The 10,000-nt window shown below is 37.0% G+C and overlaps 1 protein-coding gene across 5 annotated transcripts in view; it reads left to right on the top strand.

Annotated features, from left to right (window-relative positions):
* LOC115224067 (tyrosine-protein phosphatase 10D) overlaps window positions 1-10,000 on the top strand; it is a 145,482-nt gene that overhangs the window by 61,395 nt on the left and 74,087 nt on the right. The window contains exon 1 of one of the 5 annotated variants that reach the window (XM_036500564.1): window positions 8,852-10,000. This exon is cut by the window's right edge and continues 135 nt beyond it. The exons of the other annotated variants lie outside the window; for them this stretch is intronic. The gene's annotated coding sequence lies outside the window, so the exon portion shown is untranslated. Of the gene's footprint in view, window positions 1-8,851 lie in introns of those variants that run through there. 5 annotated transcript variants of the gene reach the window in all.

Raw genomic sequence — 10,000 nt, 5'->3', positions numbered from 1 at the left:
ACCCATATTGTTGGCATGTGAAAGCATGCATTACACCCTGAGGATGGTTAGTATTAGAAAGGGCATCCAGCTGTAGAAAATGAGCCTGGAGTCTGCTGCAGCCTTCCAGCTTACCAGCCCTTGTCAAACCATCCAATCCATGCCAGCATGGACAACAAAGTTAAATGACGATGATGATGATGATGATGATGATGATGATATACTATTCTTTTATTCATTTCATCCCTGCGATTGTGGTCATGCTGGGGCATCACCATGGTTTTGCACTTTTACTTATGATTATCCTTTGGCTGATTTCCTCAGGGTGGGGAGTTTCACATCCCAGCCGTTGGTCCATTTGGTGTATGAGGGAACTTATTTGTACTGCATACCAGGCTGTCGGCTCATCCATTATTGTGAAGAGGAGGATGTCTAGTTTGTTTTTGAAGATATCTGTGTCCACATCACATGGGTTTCTTAATTTTTGTGGCAACACATTGAAGAGCTGTCGGCCTTTTAACCCTAGGTTATTGTAGTACCTGGTCCTGGATTTGATGGAGTGGATGGAACTTTTGTTACAATACAATAGCATCAAATTCTGGCATTTGTATAACGCTTAGTGCTTAACTTACATACTAGCCTTTCTAGAATTTTCCATATCTAGGGAGTAAAGTCATAGTTTTTGCAGCCAACATGAAGATTTAGCTGATTTAACACCACTTACAATACTTGAAAATGTTTTTAAAAAAACACCAAAAACCTTATTCTGGTTATTATAATACATTCAGAAACTTGGTGAAGTAGAAAGCCTCAGTGGCTCTTTCAATATAATTGCAGAAATGTTCTTCCACTCCTTCTAACCAGTTTCAGGATAATGTTTTTTTTTAACAGTCATTCTATTCTTCTTCACTGTGAATATCAATGTCACACAACCTTTTTACTGCATTAGTCAGTATTTATTCTACAGCCTATAATGTTACACAGTTAAAAAATATGTAGTAATGACATATTTATTTATATCTTGTTACGTATGTCCTTCAGCAAATATTTTAAATTAATGTTACAACAGCATTTTCCTTTCTATACACTTTCAAAATTGAAAAAGAAATTATTTTTGTATGAAAAATTGAATTATGCCTTCTGAATTTTCTTGGACTTTCACTTTCCTCACCATGATATTCAATCGTGAATTTTATAAAATTTATTACATGTTCCAAATAAATGTTGGCTTTCTGTACTTTGTTACATTGGTGACGCATAGTAACTTTTGCTAAATTGGTGACTTTCCATTTTTTTTATGGTATAACTATGCTACAGAAAGTGTTTTGCACCTATATTGACTACATAAGACACAACCCAAAAAATTGCATTAAAAGACATCCATTTTTCTATATGTTATGAGGAAATACAGTCACATACACACACTTTCTCTTCCGCACAAAAAAGATGTATGCATATGTATTTATGGGTGAAGGCAAAGAATATGCACTCCCAGTGTTTAGGGTCAGGGTTACACTGAAAACAGATGACATGTATATACTTTATCTCTGCTATGTACGTGTGTATGAGAGAGAGAGAGAGAGAGAGAGAGAAACAGAGCAAATGAGTGCCACTTACACATACATGCAAAAAAAATTCATACATCACAACACACACCTTCACTCTCACACACACGTCGATTTCATATACACGTACTTCTTAAACTTTCTTCTTTCACTTCAAAGCAAATGTCGCCTTTTCACTTTATTCTCTCTTTCAATTTCTGCTCTCTTCAAAGCATACAGAAATTAAAACAATTTTATGGAAATTAACGAACAATCATATGATTTCATATATATCGAGTTGACAAACGAAAGAATGCTATAAAATAACTTCCTTTTCCTAGGTAAAATTTGTGTGTGAATTATGTTATTTCTTGCAGTGTGTGCATGCAAATTTACAACTCAAATCCATTTGGAATGATCTTTTTCTATTATGTAATTTGTGTTTATGATGAGCATATTTAAAATCTTGATCTTCAATATAAACTTAAAAAGAAGTTTTCCCTAAATCCCGTCCTTTATCTCTTCTTTCTAGCATGTCCGAGGTGACATTTCTGCCCACCCACTTACTTTTTTCCTAAATTTTTTCTGATTCCTATATTTGCGATACAGGAGATTACGATTTCACCCACAAAATACATTCTCAAGATTTTAATTTTCTCCCTATCCACACCAAATTCATTTTACCCTTTTTTTCAAATTTTTATTCTTGGTAATACATGGAGAAAAAAACAGAGTACAAATTTTTAAGAATTTTACCCATCACCTCACCACTTTCAAAAAGCTACACACTCCCAATGTTTCACTTTTAGCTTTTTGGAAAACGAGAAGTTTCTTCAGAAATAATGTCGTTTACCTGTTGTTTCTAGCATGTTGGGTTTTCTGATGGTGGTCTGGTAGTTTCTAAGTCTGTTATTTCAGTAGAATTCTACGCATGCAGGAAACATCAGCCAAAAGGGAAAAATTGGGAGATTTTAGGTTTTTGAAAGCTGGTAGGTAATGAGTCGGCAAGGTGGGAGAAGGGGCGGGCATTGAGTGTTTCTTTAAGAAAAATTAAACTATAAAAAATGTATATATATATATATATAGATAGATATATATACATAGATCTGTAATCTCTGTATTTTTCCTTGTAGAAAAAAGTTACAAATTAAGAAATAGCAGTGGGAATAGGGGGAAATTTAGATATTGAAAACGTTATTTCTGGACAAAATCGTATTAATCCCCTTTTATACGATGAAACAATATATAGTTTCTGATCCTTCTTGAGAACAGAAAGCACTTTACTATCAAACAAACAATAACTTCCATTATTTCATTAACTATATATCAGCTGTGCTGATTCTGCCCTTAAGAAACGAGCAAAAAATACAATGTGCTTGGAGGTCATAACAGCCGGGCAATGCCGGGATGTATTGCTAGTAATAATAATAATAATAATAATAATAATAATATAATAATAATAATAATAATGATAATAATAATAATTATAAAATAATAATAATAATAATAATAATAATAAGAGAGGGAGAAGGGGGACCAGCAAGTAACCTAATTTCAATGAGGCTATATTGGCTCACGGCATTAAAAATTATCCTGTTGAAATAAACAGTACTTTTTGGTTATCACACCCCCATTAAAAAATGGGGTTTATCTCCTCCAACTAAAAAAAAATTGTTTAACTCTCAATAAAACAAAAAGAAAAAAATGAAAAATTAATAAACATATAAAGTGAAAAGATTAAATGTGTTATTGATAATGTTTTTATAACAAATCATACAAAACTGAAAAAATTAATAAACATGAAAATTGAGAAAAATTAAATATCTTATTGAATCTAATAACATTCTTATAACAAATCATACAATGCCGATTAATGAGGCCAAAAATCAATAATGTGTTGAAGTACTGAATCAAAAGGATCTAACCCTTTAAATTCAATCTCTTGTCACCACATAAACTCAATATTTTAGTTGGAAGATAACCCAATTTTTTAATTGCAATTTTTTAGTACTCGTGGGATAACCAAAAAGTACCGAAAATTTCTGTCTCACTATTGGCTAAAAATTCGGTTTTCCCAATTTTTAAACCTCTAACTTTTTCCACCATTTTTTTTTTTTTCTTCACAACATCAAACCTTCATTGCAATAAGACTGGAAGACTACATTATTATAGCTGATTTTCAGATTTTTTTTACTTCTTTTTTAAAAAAATGCATAATTTGCAAATGGAAAAACCTAGGCCCTATTCCTCTTACACCACTCCTTACCATTATAAAAAAAGGAAGGACACAGTAGGTAATGTAGTTCTAGATACACCATCTGATAATAAAATAGGACTAGATGGTCATGTATGGAATGTTTTAATCATATAATTATTTGATTAAAGCACCAAAAAATAAACTTAATAAATAAATAAAACTCAGGGAAAGAATTGAAGATGACAACATGACCAACAACAGTACAAACAACAATGGCAATATCAGCAGCACTTTATCATTTAAACAATACAAAAGAACCAAGCTGTATCATTCTCCCCAAACACAAATGTCCACACACACACACACATTTCACATCAAGAAGAATATAAGCTTTGTTCAAAGCCGCTCCTCAAAATGCAACCACTTGTACAAGTATCTACTAGGAAATGAAATACAATTTGTTTACTCTTCTAAACGTATATCTGGAAGCATCTTGCATCCAGTTCCTGTTTATTACCAGATACTGTACTCTTACTAACCCTCTTACTATTATACTTCTCTGCCCATTTCTTTGTTATACTCACACACACACACATTTGTCTACATATTTATGTACAGAGATAAATACATACATACTAACACTTATACATAGATGTATTGGGTCATCCCATAAATGTGGGTTTTTTTAATACTTCTTTTACTTTTCAAAATTAGGATAAACAAAGTTCTTTTTTGATCTAAAATATACTCTCCTTTATTTTCTACAATGTTCTTCCATCTATCTGGTAGACTCCTCCAGTACTGTTCTGACCTATTCTACAGAATTCATATTTTTCTGTCCAAATGATTTTGAAGACTGCGGAATAAATGATAATCAGATGGGGCAATGTCCAGCGAATATGTTGGGTGTTCCCATTCAAACTGCTCCAGCCTTTGGAATGTCATCCTCGCTGTATGTGGCTGAGCATTATCCTGATGGAAGAACACCTTTCGTCTTGAAACCAAAGATGGTTGTTTTTCTACTAGTGCTGACTTAAGCCACTCAAGTTGCTCACAGTAGATCTCCTTTGTTATCATTTGGTTTAGGTCTAAAAGTTACATAGTCCACCAAACAGATAACAACACCTTATGTCAGCGTTGTTATGACCTTCTTCAGCCTGGGGCGCTGGTGTTTCTCCTTTCCTTACCTACTGTCTTCGGCGCTTTAGATTTTTACAGAGATCCCATTTCTCGTCACCAGTCATTATTCGGTCAAAAAAAAAGGTTCATTCATGAGACATGACAGCAAAGAAGAGTACATATTCACTCTTTGCGCGCGATTAGACTTGGAAAGTTTGTGAGGAACCAATTGACTCAATTTTTAAGAATCATAATCTCCTTACTTTTCCGCATATTTTGAAAAAAAAATTTCTGTAAAAAGTGAAAAATGAAGGAAATGAGGGTGGGGGTGGGAATTTAGAAATATTGATTTTTGCCAATTTTTTTGCAGATTCGTATTGCCTGTAGCTGAAAAGGGGGGTTTGTGTCGAAAAAGAAATTTTTAAAAAGGGTGGTTTTGGCAGGGGACGGGCGGAAGTCTAGCTGTGACTTTTAACAAGACGACGAAAACTTCCTGCATTGAGGCTATCTTAAGGATGGAGTCTGCATTAGCCCTTTGGATCAGTGACTGTAGGAAGAACACTGCACTGGATACCAACACCATCCGTGTGAAGGCAGGCTGCTGTATGGCAAGTTTATGGATGGCGGTGATGATGACCCAGACGACTCCTAAGTCAAGCATGTGACAAAACTTATCCTCAGCAGCTCTGAGTTTATCTGGAGCAAGACACCAAGGAGCGGAAACCACAGGAGGACCTTTAGTAAGAATATGATGTGTTACAGAGAGCATTGGTGATTTATTTGGAAAACCATTTTGAGGCAACTCTGGAAATTTTGATAGCAGCTCATGAAAAACATTTGAAGATGGAATAAAAAAAACAGAGGACTAACAGTAGCAATTCTTGAAGATGCACCTTGAGTAGAAACAAGAGTTTATGCCTCTATTAGTCTCTTATTCCTTAAATCAACTATTAAATAAAAATGATGCAAAAAAGTCAGCATCAAGAATTGGCTATGGCAGATCAGCAATAATAAATACCTATATAAAAGGTCTTCGAAGATTGATGTCTAAAGTGAACAACTGTTTTCTGTAGGTGCAAATTGGCGAATGATTAACTGCCTGTGTGGTGTATACGGGAAATTTGAAATAAAGACACCTACTTTCTCTTCATCGACGCAGACCTCCCCAGGGGTAATGCACCCTTTCACGTGGCCCGATCCGAACACTAAAAATAGCAGCTGCTTTTCCTTTACCTTGACAAAGCGCTCACACATCCAACTCTGTCGGCTACCCTGATTGAAAATGCCCAATGCTCCCCTACCTGCGCGTGTGTCACTTCTGCCCCTTCCTCTTCCGGTCAGCCCCAAGTTCCGGTCAGCTCCCCAGCTGCTGACGTCATCCCGCACGCCACCCTGATCTTAAAGATCACATTCTCTCTACTCCACATCGAAGTCCACCATCTAACTGGGAGGGCGCCTTGCGCATTGAGACTTTCTCAGGCTAGGCACATCGTTCTCCTCCTCTCCACAATCGTCATCCGACGAAGCAACAATCCTGCGAAGGCCCAAGACATGTTGCGACATTCCATCCATGGAGACGTTGTTTCTGGAATTGACCACCGTCACTGTTCCTCTGCTCCATTGAGACGTACAGTGCGCCTTCGGTGACTTAACCCAGACTTCCTCCACCTTCTCTTCCTCGTGGAACTCCGGCGCTTTACTTGGATGCCTCTATTCATATTTAAATACCGCTCTGTGCAGCACAGATTCTTCAGGTTGTCTGGATCAGGGAGATATGTTGTACCAGAAAACTTCTTCCAGTGGCGAAATGTGCCCTCTTTCCGCTATGGCTTTGACTGTCCGATGGTGCCTCTCTACGATTCCATTACCGCTCGGCCTATACGCTGCTCTGAACAAGCAATGCACTTTCCACCAGTCGAGCATATCCCTCAACGCTTCCAAACGAAATGCCGCCCTGTTGTCCACTACCAGTTCTTCCATGGGACCCCTCTCTAAAATATCCCATTCAAAATCTGTGCAATCTCATCCAGCTGATATCGCCACAGCTTGTCGCTCACATGGAGCTGCAAGTATGCCGGTTTCAAGTCGACAATCGTCACTGCCTTGGTCGACTGTCTCCACACATGTAATGTCTTGCCACACATGTAATGTATCGCGTGACCTTTCAGGGTATGCTGGTAGTAGCTCACCCTGTTTTTCAGCATCGGGGGCTCGTCCTTCCATTGCCACTCTATTGTCCACCGCAGACCATCGAACGCCACCTGAAAATCTTTGTCCTCAATGGTGTAAGTGGCGCAGTCCTTCGCGGGGCTCTGCTCTCTCTGGCGATCCTGACTCACAGTGCACGACGCCCCCATGCTTCCAAGTATAAGGCTCGCCACGTCACTAACCCCTTGCAGTCTCGCCACAAGCCTGATTTTACACATCCAGGCCACTACATCGCCCTCACCATTAAAGGATCTAATAACGTTGCTGGCAATCCTGATCTTAGCTGCCATCGTGGTGACGTCTTATATGGAGTGCCGAAATAGCTTGTGGTGTATGCGGGAGATTTGAAATAAAGACACCTACCTTCTCTTTGTCGACGCAGACCTTTCCGGCGGTAACGCACCCTTCCACGTTGCCCGACCTGAATGCTAAAAATAGCAGCTGCTTTTCCCTTACCTTGGCAAAGGGCTACCCTGATTGAAAAGGCCCAATGCTCCCCTGCAGAAGAAGAAGAAGAAGCAGTTATCTTTACAGACCATGTTAGCAATTATCTATATAACTGATAGCAAAGTGTGTATAAAATGAAATTAAATACAGGTTTAGTCACAGATCGATCAAGTTAGTAAAGTTTTAACATTTTTGGGACAACATTTTGTTTCGATACATTCTAATGAAAGAAGTAAATGAAAGAGATAATACCACTCTCTCTTTGGAAGAGGAATTAATTTTGGTGTTGATAGAAAAGCAGAAAAAAAAAACAGAAGCAGTCAAGTGGAGTGGGAGAACATGTTTTTGGGGCAAAATCCTAATCTATATCGAAAACATAGGAATCCCAAGACATTTTTGAAAAACAAAAGGTGAGAGGGGCGCAGATGTCAAATGAATTTCTCTTCCAAAGAGAGAACAGCATTATCTCTTTCACTATTTCATTAGAACGCATCGAGGCACTGTGTTGTCACAAAAATGATTAAAAAAATTTCTTCAGATTCCAATGTTTTCCATATAGGAGATTAAGATTTTGCTCAAAAAAATGTTCTCAAAATTTTAATTTTCCCCCTTCCCACCTCAATTTTTAAATTTTTAACTTTTTACAAAATTTTGTTTTGTAATCCATGTAGAAAAATAGAGATTATGAATCTTTAAAAATTTGTTTTTAAATTTTTCTTCAAGAAATGCTCAAATCCCCTTCCCCAACCTTCACCCGTCACCTCCCCACTTTCAAAAAGCTAAAAACTCCGAATATTTTGAAAGCGGGGGAAGCTTTTTCAGAAATGTCGTCTAGCTGTTGTTTCTAGCATGTCGGATTTGCTGGTGGTGGTCTGATAATTTTGACGTCTGCTATTTCAGTAGAATTCTACGCATGCGTGAAACACCAGACGAAAGTGAAACGTTCAGCGTTTTTAAGCTTTTCGAAAGTGGGGAGGTGATGGGTGGGCAAGGTGGGGGAATGGGGGGAGCAAGTGTTTTTTTTAAGAAAAATTAAAATTTTAAAAGAAAAAAAATTCTCAGATTCGTAATCTCTGTAATTTTCTATGTGGATTTCCAAAAAATAAAATAAATAAATAAAATGGGAAAGTTAAAAATTAAGAAATTGGGGTGGTGGTGGTGGGGAAATTAAAATTTTGAAAACGTGATTTCTGGGCAAAATCCTATTTTCCTATATCGAAAACAGAAATTTTTGAATAAAAAAAAAATTAAAAAGCAAAGCGGAAATGGGTGGTGGGCACGCGTTATACCTTCTTCGCCTGATTGTTTGACGACATCCGAATTTATATTATTCGCGGCGTAATTTGTTTCTAGCTGTGTGCAGCATATTTCAGAATCACCATTAAACGAAGAAACAAAAGAAATGGAAACTTGAATCTATAAGATAATGATTTTCAGCAGCAATTGATGAAACTAGAAAACTTTACATGATGTTTTTTAGGTTAACAAGAAAATTACGAGTGGCTTGATTTAGCTGCTATTTCTAGCACACGACATGGACGGTATAAATGACGTTCTCAAAAAGACGCTGGAGTAGTAGAAGGAGGTAAAGCTATGAACAGCTGTCTTCTCGCAGTCGATGGCTTGTACCCGAAAAAAAACGGCGAATACACTCTTGAAAAAGAGTTTTCTGAATGGAAATTTGTTTTATAATATGCCAGATAATGATATTATAGCATGTAGACCAGAATTTGATAAACATTACCGTGATGTTTAGGTTATCAAGAAAATTACGAGTTTGCTTGATTTAGCTGCTATTTCTAGCACACGATATGGACGGGTATAAATGACGTTCTCAAAAAGACGCTGGAGTAGTAGAAGGAGGTAAAGCTATGTGCAGCTGTCTTCTCGCAGTCGATGGCTTGTACCCGAAAAAAAACGGCGAATACACTCTTGAAAAAGAGTTTTCTGAATGGAAATTTGTTTTATAATATGCCAGATAATGATATTATAGCATGTAGACCAGAATTTGATAAACATTACCGTGATGTTTAGGTTATCAAGAAAATTACGAGTTTGCTTGATTTAGCTGCTATTTCTAGCACACGATATGGACGGGTATAAATGACGTTCTCAAAAAGACGCTGGAGTAGTAGAAGGAGGTAAAGCTATGTGCAGCTGTCTTCTCGCAGTCGATGGCTTGTACCCGAAAAAAAACGGCGAATACACTCTTGAAAAAGAGTTTTCTGAATGGAAATTTGTTTTATAATATGCCAGATAATGATATTATAGCATGTAGACCAGAATTTGATAAACATTATCGATTTTTTAAACAGCAACAGTTAAAAAAAGGCCTTCATATGCGTCACTGAAGTGATAGCAAAATATTGAGATTGAACATGGTGCTGTGTTGGGAGATGGACAAATTTTTTCTCCTTCTTCTTCTTCTTCAGAAAGTTTTAAAGTTGGTTGGATATTTCTGTAAAGATTTCCAGAGCCTCGTTATTTTAAATCACGGCGGGTTTCA

This window comes from Octopus sinensis, linkage group LG2, assembly GCF_006345805.1.
Source record: "Octopus sinensis linkage group LG2, ASM634580v1, whole genome shotgun sequence".
NCBI lineage: Eukaryota > Metazoa > Mollusca > Cephalopoda > Octopoda > Octopodidae > Octopus > Octopus sinensis.
Note: the sequence above shows the minus strand (reverse complement) of the source record. Positions and strands in the feature narration are given on the sequence as shown.